Source organism: Pteronotus mesoamericanus, unplaced genomic scaffold, assembly GCF_021234165.1.
Source record: "Pteronotus mesoamericanus isolate MK-2021 breed Mesoamerican mustached bat unplaced genomic scaffold, CSHL_Meso_final contig_246, whole genome shotgun sequence".
Lineage (NCBI taxonomy): Eukaryota > Metazoa > Chordata > Mammalia > Chiroptera > Mormoopidae > Pteronotus > Pteronotus mesoamericanus.
The window spans coordinates 4,007,941-4,022,110 of NW_026555104.1; the positions used below are offsets into that span (position 1 = coordinate 4,007,941).

The window sequence follows — 14,170 nt, forward strand, 5'->3', positions numbered from 1 at the left end:
TCGTATGATTATTTATTAATTACGGTATTTTTCCATCTCAACAACTGTAAACCTACTTTTGCTCTACCCTGTATCTGTTTCTCCATGTTTTTTCATGGCTTGATCGTTCATTTCTTTTTTAGCACTGAATAATATTCAATTTTCTGGATATACCACACTTTATTCACGCGCTTAAGGAAAACTTTTCTTGGCATTTATAAATAAAGCTGCTATAAGCATCCGTGTACAGGTCTATGTGTGGACATATATTTTTAACTCTTTTGGGTGAAGACCAAGGAACATGGTTGCTGGATTGTATGTAGAAAGATAGGTTTTCAAATTATAGAAATTCAGTTGACTTGAAGTTCACCATGTGATAATCATTAATCAGAAAGGAAGAACATTGTCTTTAGAGAAGAGTGAAGTATATGATTTACCGAGCTCATGAATTGGCAAACAGTTCTCTGTAAAGGGCCACATACAAGATATCTTAGGCTTTGAGGGTCACATGGTCTTTGGTGAGACTCTGAAGGTCTCTATTTTTCTACTTACATGTGCATATGGGTGTGTCTGATGTTCTGGGAATTTACTTCAAAGGAATGAAGCCAGGCTGCGGTGATATGACTCAGTTGAAGTTGGGAAGCCATCCAGTTTCCCCATCTTGCTTCCTGTCCTGTCTTCTCTGTGGTCTTTTTCAGGCTGTACAGTTCAGATGCCTCATCTTCTCAGATCAGTCCAAACACAGCCACCTTCCTTGAAACTGACCTTGCAGAGAAGAGGGAGTTATGTGTGTAACTCAGGGTCCACTACTCCACTGGCATTTACGGGTGATTGGCAAGATTGGTCCCTTGGAGGGTTCAAACTCTTCTCCCTGTTACTAACAGGTTGTGTTTTGTGTGCTCCATCAGAATGTCAAAGCCTGAATGCTATCTAACAGCTGTGGAGCACTAAGAGTCTGCCTTAGGTTGGTGTTTGTGTTGCTGATGTTGTTGTTGTTGTTGTTGTTGTTATTACTATCATTATCAGCCCTGTTTTATAGATGAAGAAGCTGAGGTGCACCCAGGTTAAGCAGCTCCCAAAGTGACAAAACTAATAAATAACAACACCAACGTTGAAATCCAATTTTGCTTCCTGGAGTGTTCATACTTTTAAAAATGGAAACACAAAGTAAAAAGCCCCCAAACAGCAACTATGTTCAGCACCTAGAAATCGTCCCTTCAGTTTAGAGGGTGTTCTTTGGAGAAAAGAAAAAATACTTATTCCTCGCCAGCACAATACTGCTTTTCAGCGCTCCTGGAACAGCTCCCCCAGGGTTTGAATCGCTTGGAATTGTTATTTAGTTTCTCGTGGCCGCCTTTCACATTTTTAGGAACTTTCTCATGACGCTCCCACTTGAAGCCAGCTCTACACTTACCCGTTTGATTTTCTGACTTCTAGTCAGCCACCTGACCTGCATGACCCCCTGCCACATTCCTTTTCACCCCTGAGGTCCTGTGGCTGGGGTGAAAGAGCCGCCTGCACACAGACTGCAGGCCCTGGTGTGGCCTGCGGGGATGTATTCATCCTCTGCCTGAGGCCCGGATTCTGGGCGTGGGAGAGGGAAGACCCTCCAGCCTTTCTCAGTCTGCTATCTCTCAGGGCTTTGAAACTGGGCAGCACACAGTAAATGATCATTAAAGGTATGCTGAATAAAGGCAGGGAGGGATTTCTGATTGTCTTGTCTCGGTTTTCATTGGCTTCCATCTCAACCCTCACCTGCTAAGATGCAGACAAAGAATTCTGGTTAGAAAGGGTTTCTTTGCATTGTCCAAAGTCTGAGAGCTGGCCAGGAGGGTTCCGTACGTTAGTTCCCAGCACTCCTGTTTGTAAATACTTGAGTTGCTTACTGGCATTGTTGAGCATATTCCTGGCCCAGGAAATCTTCCTCCTTTGTATCCCTGACTGAGTGAAAACTTAGTCAGGGTATGCTTGAATGACCTTCACGCTGTACCTTCTCCAGAGGTACAGAGGTGGGGAGGTAACCTCAGTCTCAGCTGACTGGCTATCACCTGCTTTATAAGATGCCAAGGGCTACCTATGTAGATTCCCAGGGTGGAATTGTAGGAACAACCAATGTCAATGGTTAACCCAGGTTCTTGGTGTCTGGACCTTTTCTCTCCTTTATTATTAACCAGAGCACATTTTTTTTTTTTTTTTTTACCGTTGCTCAGCTGTGAGCACCCAGATCACAGATCCTCTGTGGGGAGAGTGAATAAAGGTAAGCTTCGCTCTATTTTGTTATTATACAAGGTCATGCAGCCTATGTTTTGCTCATCCTGGATTCTTTTCAGGGAGCAGCAATGCTCTGTATCCAGCAATGTAAATAGCAATGTTGAATTAAATGCAATAAAGGTAATTTTGTTTCCTAAGTGCTTCAACTAGGAGTAGGTGTGTCATCCCTTGAGTTCTTTTGAAGATTTGGTCACAAGTAGTTTCAAGTTTTCTTTACAGAATTTATTAAATAGATCTTTGTACCACTGTACATGTAGATCTCTGAAAGTGAAGTCATCATATTCCATATTCAATACCAGATGGAGTATTCTATAATTCCTTTCAGAAACAAATTATTACATCCTGTCACATAAATATATAGCATAAAGCATTGAAATATGCATCTACATACCACCTAAAAAAATAGGTTAATTTTTCTGAGAATTGCATACAATGTGTTGAGAGAGAATAAAAACATCCACTTTCTGGATTGATTTTAACATAAATTAGAAGTAAAGAATTTTCTCCTGTTGTAATCACTTTCCTCTCTCTAGAGCTTATTTTCTTGTCCATTAAAATCATAGAACTTTTGTCTCTTGTGCATTTATTCATAAAAGTGTAGATCTGTTGATCCCTTCTCTCTGGCTTTCATGAGTTCTGTAATGTATGTAATTGAATTGTGTCCCTTGTTAGTGAGTGTAGGTGGTAAATAAGAATTTTACTATAAATCTGATGATTTTGATCATGTGCATTATACTTTTATATAGTCATATAAACAGAAAGGTCTTTATGAAAAAGAGACTAGAGTGGTTCTGCTGAATATTAGCCTTATAGCTACAAGAGTCAAACCCTTAAGAAGAAAGAATACATTAGTGTATCTTTGCCACTTGACTTTGGGAAATGTAAGCAAACCACTCTCTATGTCAGATTTCAAGCAATAAAGTAACACATAGTGTTGTGTCTACACCATAGCTGTTTTGTAGAATACCATTGAAGGAGTTCTAAAATTAAGCCAAGAAGAAGTTTAAGGGTGAACATAGTCCAGAGTGCAATTCAACTCAAATTAGGAGAAGCAAGAGACAGAGAGAGGCAGAGACAGACAGGCAGTGAGAGAATGAGAGTAACTGATAGGATTTCTGCTTGACTTTATTTTTGGAGCATGAGAATGTGAGAATTGTGGTCAATCTGAGACATCGGTCTCATGCAAAACAAGACCATGACAACATTTGACACTGGAAGAAAAGAATGTAGTGGGTGGGGCACTCAATGAGTTATTTTAATGCATTTTCCTAAATCAGTGCATTTGGACTTGCAAGAGAACAAGTTTTCAAGGACTTAAAAAATATGTCTCTTTCATTATATGTGTTAATGGTGAATCCAAGTTAAGGCTTGGATATAAATTAGTTGAAAATTGGAACTTGGCAAAAAGTGCAATCGTGTGGAAAACAGTAGGTATATAAAGGGTGTTCAGAGTAAACATTTAGTACCAAAACAACCCACATAGTTAGTGGAACCTTCTCTTTTTTGAATTTGTAAAACCCATCATTTGAACAAACTGTTCACCTTTTTGTCTCATATAAATTTATCCTCGAGTATTCTATGTTACTTCCTTGTTCTAGGAAAAGTGGCCTCAATCCTAACTTTAGGAATAGAGGATGGAAAATTTCATGACTTCAGGCATCAGATAGACTATAATTGTTTGTGTGGTGAGGTGGAGAAATAAGCATTTTTGTGCTTATTATGTTCTGGATGCTTAAATGTTGTATTCATTGGATCTTCATTTCAACTTGAGAAGAGCTATTATATTCATTTTACAGAGGAAACTTAGATTTTTCCACTTTCTAGTTGTGCAATCTTGGGAAAGTCATGTTACTTCTTTGAGTCTAAGATTCAAACTCAGTCTTGTCTGAATTCTAAATGCAATTTGATCAAAAGGGAGGGGACTTCTTTTCATTGAGGCAAAGGGTAGCATAAGGGGCTCCTGCAGGACAGCCCTTTCCTCAATGGCATTGTTTCCTCTTCCATTAGCTTCCTGTTCTCTGCCATGTGTGCAGGCTCTTATGTTCCTCTCCTGTATCTTTATGTAGTTTATTTTTCATGTGTCTGAGTTCTGCCTCTGAGTAATCGCCTTCACAACAGCAGCAATTAGCCCAAAGCTATGAGAGCCTGTGAGATGCACATAGCATGCTTTTCGGCAGCACTTATTTAACTCAGCAATTTGGATGGGGAATAAGAGGAATTAAGTAATTTAACTGATAAACAGTTTCAACGATTATTTTTGTAATGGAACTATTCTCGGGGTGTGTGTGTGTGTGTGTGTGTGTGTGTGTGTGTGTGTGTAATGTCAGAATTCAAATTTAGCCTATGTTGTGAAGAAAAATTCTAAGACTGGAATATTTTGAACTTGGGGCACAGTTCTTTCTGTTATATTCTTTATCTCCCAGGATTTGGGGTAGAGATAAAGATAATAGGCTCATTTCTCTTCTGTTTTCTCACTTTTTTATGGAAAATTTTGAGCAGCTCTATTAAAGGATGATTGTTGTGAGACTAAATTCTTAGGTTAGGTTACTGCTTGATTAATTAGTTGGCTGTGACCTCAGGAAAAATAGCTACTCACCTGCAAACACGGCTGATCTTTTCAAAAATCTGTGCTCTCCTCATCACGTGTGAGACTGTTCCAAGCAATGGGTAATTCAGTACCGTCTGTCTCTGCATTGGGATAAGAATTCCAAAGTAGCTTCACAAAACAAGGTACCTGGCATAATTGCTGGACCACAGAAATTGTCCAGTCAATGTCTGATTCAAGGTTCTCCTGTACAGAAGCCAGAACAACATTGAGTCAGCTGAACGAGAGCGTAATAGCTCTCACCACCAGCACTTACCTGAAAGTCACGCTCAGCCATCTTACAGCATTCTCATGATGTGCTATTGGGTTCTATTTATAGTTGGCACTGTAAAATCCTTCTCCAGGCATGCAACTAACACTTGAGAAGGTGCCAGAACATTAGAGACTGTAATTAGACACCAGGCTTGTCACATCAAGAAGCTTGCTCCTTTTGTGTGTTTACTCGCCTTTTGTTAGGGTCAGAATTGAACCAACTTTGTGGGTGGTTAGAGAACACTCAAGGAGAAAGTTGTGTGACTAATTTGAACAAATTATCTAAGACTTACGAATTACACATATTTAAATTTAGGCTTTGTGGGAATAGGAGGTCGTTTCATTTCCTTATGACTAAAGTTTTATTTTAACTGTATTAGATAACAATATTGAGCTGATGATAAGATTACACCATTGGCCTTAGGAGTTTAAAAGCTAAAGAAATATTATGAGAAATAAAACTGAACAAAGCAAAATCACAAACAAGCAGACTCAAACAAAACCAAATGGAAGGAAAACATGCTGTGCTCTCACAGGAATGAAGTACAATAGAAGTCAGGACAATATTTCCCTGCATTATACTGTTGTAGGAAGAATTTTTTTTTTATGTGCTTCTCCTGCACAATTGTGTCTTGCTAGTATGAAGAGTGGATACCATTTCTCCAGCTGTACATGGAATTTGTGATCTGTTGGAGCAGCTTGTGCAAAAGCAGCACAGGAACATAGAGTGAGCAAAGCCAGGAGGTGAGAAGAAGTCCAAATTGTGCCTGTAGGCAATTAGCTTCCTAGAGTCCCCATGCTTCTTTTTGTGTGGAAAATAAGTGACTCTTAATTATATACAAAGTAGTATCTTGAGAATCACTATACAACTGTCACCATATTATGGACCTGGTTATTTTAGGGTATCAAAATAATAGTCTTCAGTGACCCCACTGACATCTAGTAGACAGAGTGTTGGTGAACTAAACAAATGGCAGGTCCTTTCTTCTAAGTAGATGTGCAATACTCATCCCATTGAGCACTAGATATGTAAGACCAAGCCATCAGTTCCTTGCCATTGGGAAAGTCTATGCCTAGCAAAGGAGGGCATGAGCAGAAAATGCAGCCATGCCTGGGTAATTGAAGGAGGTCTTAAAGTAGAAGTCACACTTGTGTTTTAGAAGAAAGAAGAGATGTCTATATAATTTATAAAGAACCTGATATGTTTGTGAAGATGGGAGAAGTTCCATGTGGCTGGTTGTAGGGTTCTTGGTGTGAAGATAGAGGGAGAGTCATAATAAGTGGAATAAAGGAATGGGTATGGCCTAGGTAGTAGCTTACATGGAAGGATGCTTATAGTGTTTACTCCCACCCCCCAAATCACTCCGGACTGTAGTTCTAAAACTGAGCTATTTCCCCATTACCTGAGATGGATTCTGAGGAAGAAAGTGAGCTTAATAGGAAATATGGAGAGTAGGGAAGAGATCAAAGAAGTGGATTAGTGATGTTTTCCTAACTTTATAGAGGACATTTTGGTTCCAATGCAAAGTACATTTTTCCAATAAATAGAACTGTCTCTAATGCAAATAGCTTGGTAATTAGGGCTCTATTTTCTTTTGAAGTCATTCATTCCCTGTGTTTTATCATTCCAAGCTGCATTACTGTTAACTTGGTGCCACTCTGTTAGGAAACAGATGCTCAGAATATCTTTTCACACCTGAATGGAGTACTTAAGATGGTTTTAGGAATTTGCCTACAAAGACTCAGTTCCTCTATATACCAAGGGATAAGTGGATAGACCAAAAGACACATCACGATGTGGTAGAAAGAACGTTGGACTCAATGTCAGAAGTCTTTAGTCTTACTATTTATTATTTCACAGTAATAACTCTTCATAGTCAGTTCCATCATTTATAAAATAAACGTGACATTTCCTATTGGTTTTGCTTCTCTAATGAAGCCCTGATGATTAAGCCTCTTAATATATATTTATCATAGGATTATGATAAGGTTTGACCTTGCATAATGGGTCTCACAATGTATGTGAAGCTGTTGCTTCTGTATCTGGTGCTGTGAGGCAAGTAGTTGGAAGAACAGATGTATGTGAATTGGAGGGAGGTGACAAGTGGGAACCTAGGAAGATTGGCCAGAGTCACCAGGATGAAATGGAGCCCATGTCCAAAGCTTTGAGTCTCCAATCAGATAATGGGGTTGCCAGGAGGGGAAACTGGTGCCCTCCCCAATGTAACCCAGAGGCCACAGAAGCTGAAGGCGGAGACCCAGCGGGGACTGTGACTCACCTGCTGCCCTGGGCCAACAGTGCGATACAACAGGTCAGTGACAACCTGGGTGTGTGGCCACACTGCCACTTGCCCTTCACTGACCCTCTGGTGTAAAAAGAATGTGGCTATTGGTTTACTTCTGCCTTATATCCTGCAAAATGTCTCCATGGCCCAAGTTAACCTGGGACTATGAAGGGAATGGAATTCCAGGACATGCAGTCCTAGCTTAACTAAAATAAAACAATCAAAATCTATCACATCTAACACCTGCCACTCAGGATGGTATGCAAATGATTGAGACATAGTTCCTCCCTCCAAACAGCCACCTGTGTGGTGGGACAGAGTCTTCCTTCCCCTTGATGGGTATTATGGTAGAACTACTTTGCCACTTTTACAAGCATAACGTGAGATGAATGCACATGAACAAGCTTTGAAGTGTTAAAGTTCTAATAGTTTTTCAGAGTCTCATTTTGGCTATTTGACATTCAATGACCTCTGTTTTTAAAAGTAAACACTGGGAAATAAGTTCATTCTAGATATTTTAATAAGCTTAGATTCCACGAGATCCCTTGGTCTTTGTCATATTTCACTTGGGAGGGTGGTGGTGCTGAATGGATAGCAACCAAATCCCCACGCCACCCCAGGTCCTTTCGTCCCTGGGATCACGCCTGCATGTTTGTCACCAGCTATTCGTCCAGAGTCCGTGTCTGCCCTGCTTAAGCATAACTGACTCCTCTTTTAAGCTGAGAAAAATAACAGATACGTTAATGATAGCAAAATTCCTCCTCCGCTATTTAAAAAATAAATCACAGATAGGAAGTAGTCTCAAAATGTTATGCCAAAGCTGTACTATGAAAATTACTTGTGTGCCTGCATCGTCTTGCATAAGTTTTCCCAGCCATTTCTTTTTAAGTTTCCGTTTGACCAACTCTCTCACCTTAATCTTCTGCCTCTGTTTTGCTTCCGTTGATGCTGTCTAATTAGGGTAGATTTAGTGTATTTCAAAGACTTCACGTTTTCTCCACATCATGAAGATAGTGTCAGAATGCTAAGTGGCCTCATTCTTTCATTGAAAGGTTTGTATCTACATCTCAAATGTTCTGTTGCCAAAGCCAAGAAAAGAGGATATTTTTGGTGATTATTCCATGAATTACATGAGTCTATAGGGAGAGAGTTAGGAAAACATTCCTCTACCAATGGCAAAAGTGCCATTTCATAGCAGAGACATTTTCAATGCGCTGATTGATATTTAACAAGCACAGGCTGCTAACTACTTTCTGGGCATCTTTCTCAGGGCTTCACAAATATTAAGTCTTTATCCTCCTGAAGGGTTTTAAAGAAGCAGGGGCACAGAGAGCCCATGCAATATTTCCAAGGTCACACACAGCTAGACAATGCATAGCTGATTTCGGACCAGGCAGTCTTTCTCTATAATATGTGTTTTAAACCATAATCTGTTCTGTCTAAAGAACCTCAATTCCCCATAAATTCATATTAGTTTTATTATTAGAGATCCTAAGTTGTATTAACATATAATTTAGATTACACACCCACCAGTCATGAAACTTTGTATACAACTCAAAGTGAGGGGCTGAGGAATGTTCAGGCATTGAAATGGTGAGATAGAATCAAACCACTGAGCCCTACTCTCTGAAGTCTGATTATTGATTTCTGTGTAGTATTCTATTTTGCACACCAAGCATTAAATTGTACTTTCTCTGTGAAGTCATTTAAAGAATAAATTCCAGCACGTCAGAAAGAGAAAAGATTTATGCAGTTCGTTTAACGGGCAGAACCCTGGCTGCACCAGCAGAGATTTGTCATTCTCATCAAAAGCTCATAAGCACCGACAGAACTTTAAAAATGTCCATCAATACAGACTTCACTTCATTGAGCAAGTATAATCTTCAATCCACGGAAAGAAATGTTTCATGAGTGAGGAGCATGCAATTGCTCTGTGTGGTCCTAATCACATAGGGAGGTCTGTTGGCTTTAATACCAAATATTGAACTAATACCGAGTAAGCCATTTGTAAGTAAAAGTGGAGCCCAATGGTCCTTGACAGGTTTCTTACTTTAGTGAAAAGCCTCTTCTTGATTAATCTGATCTAAAATTGCTCCTTTTCTTTGTGCCAGTGAAAATTAACTTTTCTAGTTAGAAATTACTGCTTGGAAATGCAAGTGTTTAGAATGAAAATTTTCAGGGAGAAAGAAATGTTAGTTTTTACTATTTTTTTTTTTTTTACTTTTCAACTTTTACTATTCAAAAAAATAATTACTTCAAAATACTTGTTGAATGATCATTTTTCAGTATTCACCAAAAGAATGTCTCTTGAAGAAAGAAATAGGATGTTTACTTTTTAAGTTGAAAAAAAAAAACAACTTAGAAAAAAATGTGCCAGTCGCCCTCATCTGAAAACCACTAGGGCCTTCACCTTTGAGAGGACTGAACTGGAGCTCCTCACAAACTTCTTTATTGTGTCTGGCATTTCCTTTTACGTAGTCTCAGCTCTTAAACTAAAGACCAGATCGTTCTCTGACATATTTTTGTTTCTGTTGTTTTGTTCATCTTTACTCTTTTTCTGAGTTGATTCCTAATGAAAATAACAAACAACATGTGTGGCAGTACCTCAAGGCTTAGCAAATTCTTTTATAGCAGTTACATCACCTTTTATCTTCAAACAACTCAGTGAGGTCAGTGAGAGTAACAGTAGTAGAATTCTTGCTATAGCGATGAGAATAGTAAGGATCAGGTCAGTTAAGTGACATGCTGGTACATGGCAGAGGGGGACTTACACCCCACATCATCGACTCCAGCTTCATTCCCCTTTGCAGGTACTATGGTGCCTGCTCTCCTTGTCCGTCTCTGCTGCAGAGAAATCTTGAAGAGGACAACACGTACCTTCTCAGTGTGGCAGAGGTGTACATTTTCAAATCAGACACACCTGGTTTTTAATCTAGGCTTGGCCACTTAGGACTCCTGTGATTTAGGCTGGTGCTTCTCAAAGTGTGGCCTGGGATAAGCAGCATCAGAGCCACCTGGGAACTTGTAATAAATAGTGCAAACTCTCAGGCTCACCCCAGACCTACTGAATGAGCAACTCTGGGGCTGGGGCCAGCATCCCTGTTTCTCACAAGCCCTCCTGGTGATTCTGATGAACACGAAGGTTTGAAAGCCAGTGGTCTAGGCACTTCTCGCTGCAGGACTTCCATTTCTCTTCCATTTGGGTCAATGGCAGCTATGCTATAGAATTCTTTCAAGGATTGGAGCAATGAATGTGAAACAGCTAATGCATAGTAGGGGGCACCTTCGACATGCTCACATTCCCAGCGGATGGGATTTTATTGCAAGGGTTCGTTCCAGCTCAGGCAGTACATGTCGTTTTCAAGGTGAGCAGGAATGGCCACCTCTCTTGGATGCAACACTACTTCTAAACATGGGAGAGAGGACCATTTCTAACCTACAGATAAACTGGATGGTGCACTTGAGCGGCACTCAAAGTAGTTAGTGGCTGCCATGGAAAAGAAACCAAATGAAGCCAAGCGACTGTTTTCTCCCTGGGAACTTCTAAGAAATCAGGGTGGGGTGTGACCTCTGTCTTTGTCACCACTGTTTTATTAGTCCGTGTGATTCTGGCAGTGGGGTCACAAGAACATTGCTCAGTGGCCACATTTAGTTCCATAGTTTGGATTGCTTAAAATTTGTATAGCTAAATATGGCTTAGTAATTAAGTCCTTAGCTTAAAAAAAATCTGTAAATTCTATTTAAAAACTCATTGAAAAAAATTCCAACCTGTGTTCATCAGAACATATGGAAGCTGGTCTTTGGTGGCTATGCGGAGTACAGGCGTGCGAGCAAGTGAACCACGCCAGTTCCTGCTTCTGATCCCCTGTTTGTCCTCTGCCAGGGCCCACAAATATAGAAACCACTTGTTAAATACCTACCATGTGCCAGGTGCTATGTGCATGCATGGGGCCACCCTACCTTTTATTTGGATTTATTAAGGGGAGGGTGGGAGGTGTTTTGTAACAGAATTGGGGGAGTTAAGCCACATCACTTAGCCATCTAAGTTTTTGTTTCTCGATTGAATTAAGATCCTTACATAATCTACACATGAACTTTAACTATCAGGAAGGACAGTAGCGTTATGCCTGCTTTTAATAAATGCTCAACATCCCCAGTTTCTGGAAGTTTAAAGAGAAACAACCAGCGAAAGCCATGTTCTTTATTGTTTGTTTCAATAGTTCCCAAAGGTGGGGTTCCTGACATGGGAGGAGGCAGTGAGAGAAAAACCGTCCCTCATGGTACTAGCGTGTAAAAGTACAGGGTTTCCTTAATTGTGGTCGTCTGTAACCAGAAGGCACTCTGATAAATCGCCTTAACTCACCAGGAAGAGAGGGAAATATTTAGCTATAAACTAGACTTACAACTTCATGTAACATGTTTTCAAAAGGTTACCATATCTCTGTTTACTAAATTTATCTGTACATAAAAAAAGTTAAAAGCTAGTTACTCCAGTGTTGACATAGAACACAAGGCTCTGACTAACTCTGTTTAGAATCTCTAGTTACATCACCATCCAGATAAAGAGAATATGACGTGCTGGCCCTTCATCACCCTGGGCCTGGCCGTCGTGCACTGTGGCGTTAGGAAGGAGACCTTGACTGGTGGGAACTGGTGTTGTCTGCTTCTGTCCAGCCTCAGCTGTTTCACTGCACCACAAGAGAGCTGTTCAATCATTTGCTCAAGCATTTATTATTTTAGGCTCCACGTCCAATTTAATCACTGACTTATCTTCCTGTGAAAGTATTTGTGCTGGTTAAACAGGGCAACTCGATCTAGGCAGAACCTGCTGTTTCTGCTTCTGTCCAAAGGCTCAGCGTAGAAGAAGGGCTGATCACAGTGATTTTATAATTGAATGGGGTCATTGTCCCAGGTTTTTTGTTTTTCCCTTGGAAGAAAATTCTACAGCCCTGAAAGCTCTAAGATAAGGGGAAAATCTACCTGAAAACACTGTTTCTTCTCACAGACCCTTAGTTTGTTGAAAACAGATTATCTCTTACACTTTGGCTGGATTAAATGATACACATGATCTGGGTAATTGAGGTCAGTGGAAACACTTGGACTTTATTTTCCCAGGGACTTTTCTGGGCTGAATTAGGGACCTAATTTAGCCACATAGCCTTACTTACAGACTGAGTTGCCAATTCATTGGGGGCATTTAGCATGCTCCTATTCCCCTTCTGATACTTTTATTTCATCTGAGCTTTTGGGTGCAGGTCCAGTTCTTGGCTGTGGCCCTGGGTGGGTTTTAGGTTTCACGCTCTTCCCCAGGTAGACCTTTGTGAGACACTTAAGGGCTACTCAGCTTGATTTTAGCTTATACTCTCCCATCGTCCTGATGTCCTACTCCACAAAGACCTTCTTCTCCCTTATTTTACCCTCTAATGTAATATGGACATTTATGCGGAGACTCTTGAGTGCATCGGCCCACACAGTGAAATAATGTCAATATGTTGAATACTATGATGTCCTTGGTGGGGGTGGCGTGGTTACTTGCACTGTTTAAGCAGAGCTTCATTTATAGGCCAAGAGAACAGGCATTAGTGCCAAGTCGTCTAAAATTTGGTCTGCAGCCTAAATAACAGAGTGCTAAAATATCTATTTAAAAGCACATTTGAGTGAACTATAGTGGGATTTTAATTTTTTAATTTAGTTTTTACTGTTTTATGAGTCTCAATTTCCACATAGGATCAAAATAACTTTAAATATCATCTTCTAAAGATATGCTTGCTCCCTTCAGCCGATATGTTCAGAATTATAATAAACTCTTATTTACATGCTGGAAATATACATCTAGTGATCTGTAGCTACCATGAAAAGTTGAAGCACAACTTTTAAGATTTTCATCACCTTTTGATAATGCAATGTGTTCCAATCTAAGAATAAGCTTAGCACCCAGAAGGGCATTTTGGGAAAACAATTTCAGAGCCTGACTTTTGTTAGACAGCTACTTTAGTTGGAAATAATTGATCTACTCACTAGGCCATAAATTTGCAAAAGTTGAAAGGTAGTAAAAGATTTCTCAGAGATGAAGAAATGGAAGAAAATTCTAAAAGATGTAAAATAGCCTTTCACAGGCAAGTATGGATGTTTGTATTTGTTTCCTGTGGCTGCCTTAATAGGGTGGCATCCTAGTTCCAGAGGATTTCCATCTGAAATCAAGGCCACCCTCCCTTCCAAAGGCTATAGAGGAGGCCCCTCCTTTGCCTCTTCCAGTTTCTGGGGGCCCTAGGTATTCCTGGCTTGTGGCCACATCACTCCCATCTCTGCCTTCATCTTCTCATGGCTTTCTTCTTCTTCCCTCTATGGAGAGAGAGAGAGAGAGAGAGAGAGAGAGAGAGAGTGTGTGTGTGTGTGTGCGCGCGCACGCACATCGTTTTGGATTAGGACCTACCCTAATGATCTCATCTTAACTCAATTACATCTGCCAAGACCCTATTTCTAAATAAAGTCACATTGACAGTTACCAGAGATTAGGGCTTTAAAATATCTTTTGGCGGTAAGCACAGTTCAGCCCGAAACAGGTGATAATGGCAAGAAGATGAGAAACTCCATACTTTCCTTAGAAAATAATAGAGAAACACAATGAAATAAAAAAGAAAATGACTTTCTTTCCTTTGCTTAACAATTATTCTTGTGCTTTTGCTTGGCCATTATGAAATGGTAAGATAATACGAGATGTAAACATTTATTTTTCTACTTATTGCTTTGAATCTTTCTTTCATCCCTTTGAAGAGGC

The 14,170-nt window shown here is 40.0% G+C and overlaps 1 protein-coding gene across 1 annotated transcript in view; it reads left to right on the forward strand.

Moving 5' to 3' along the window:
• Positions 1 to 2,178: 2,178 nt before the first annotated feature.
• KCNJ16 (potassium inwardly rectifying channel subfamily J member 16) overlaps positions 2,179 to 14,170 on the forward strand; it is a 42,321-nt gene continuing 30,329 nt past the window's right edge. The window contains exon 1 of the mRNA XM_054572922.1: positions 2,179 to 2,236. The gene's annotated coding sequence lies outside the window, so the exon portion shown is untranslated. The remainder of the gene's footprint in view (positions 2,237 to 14,170) is intronic.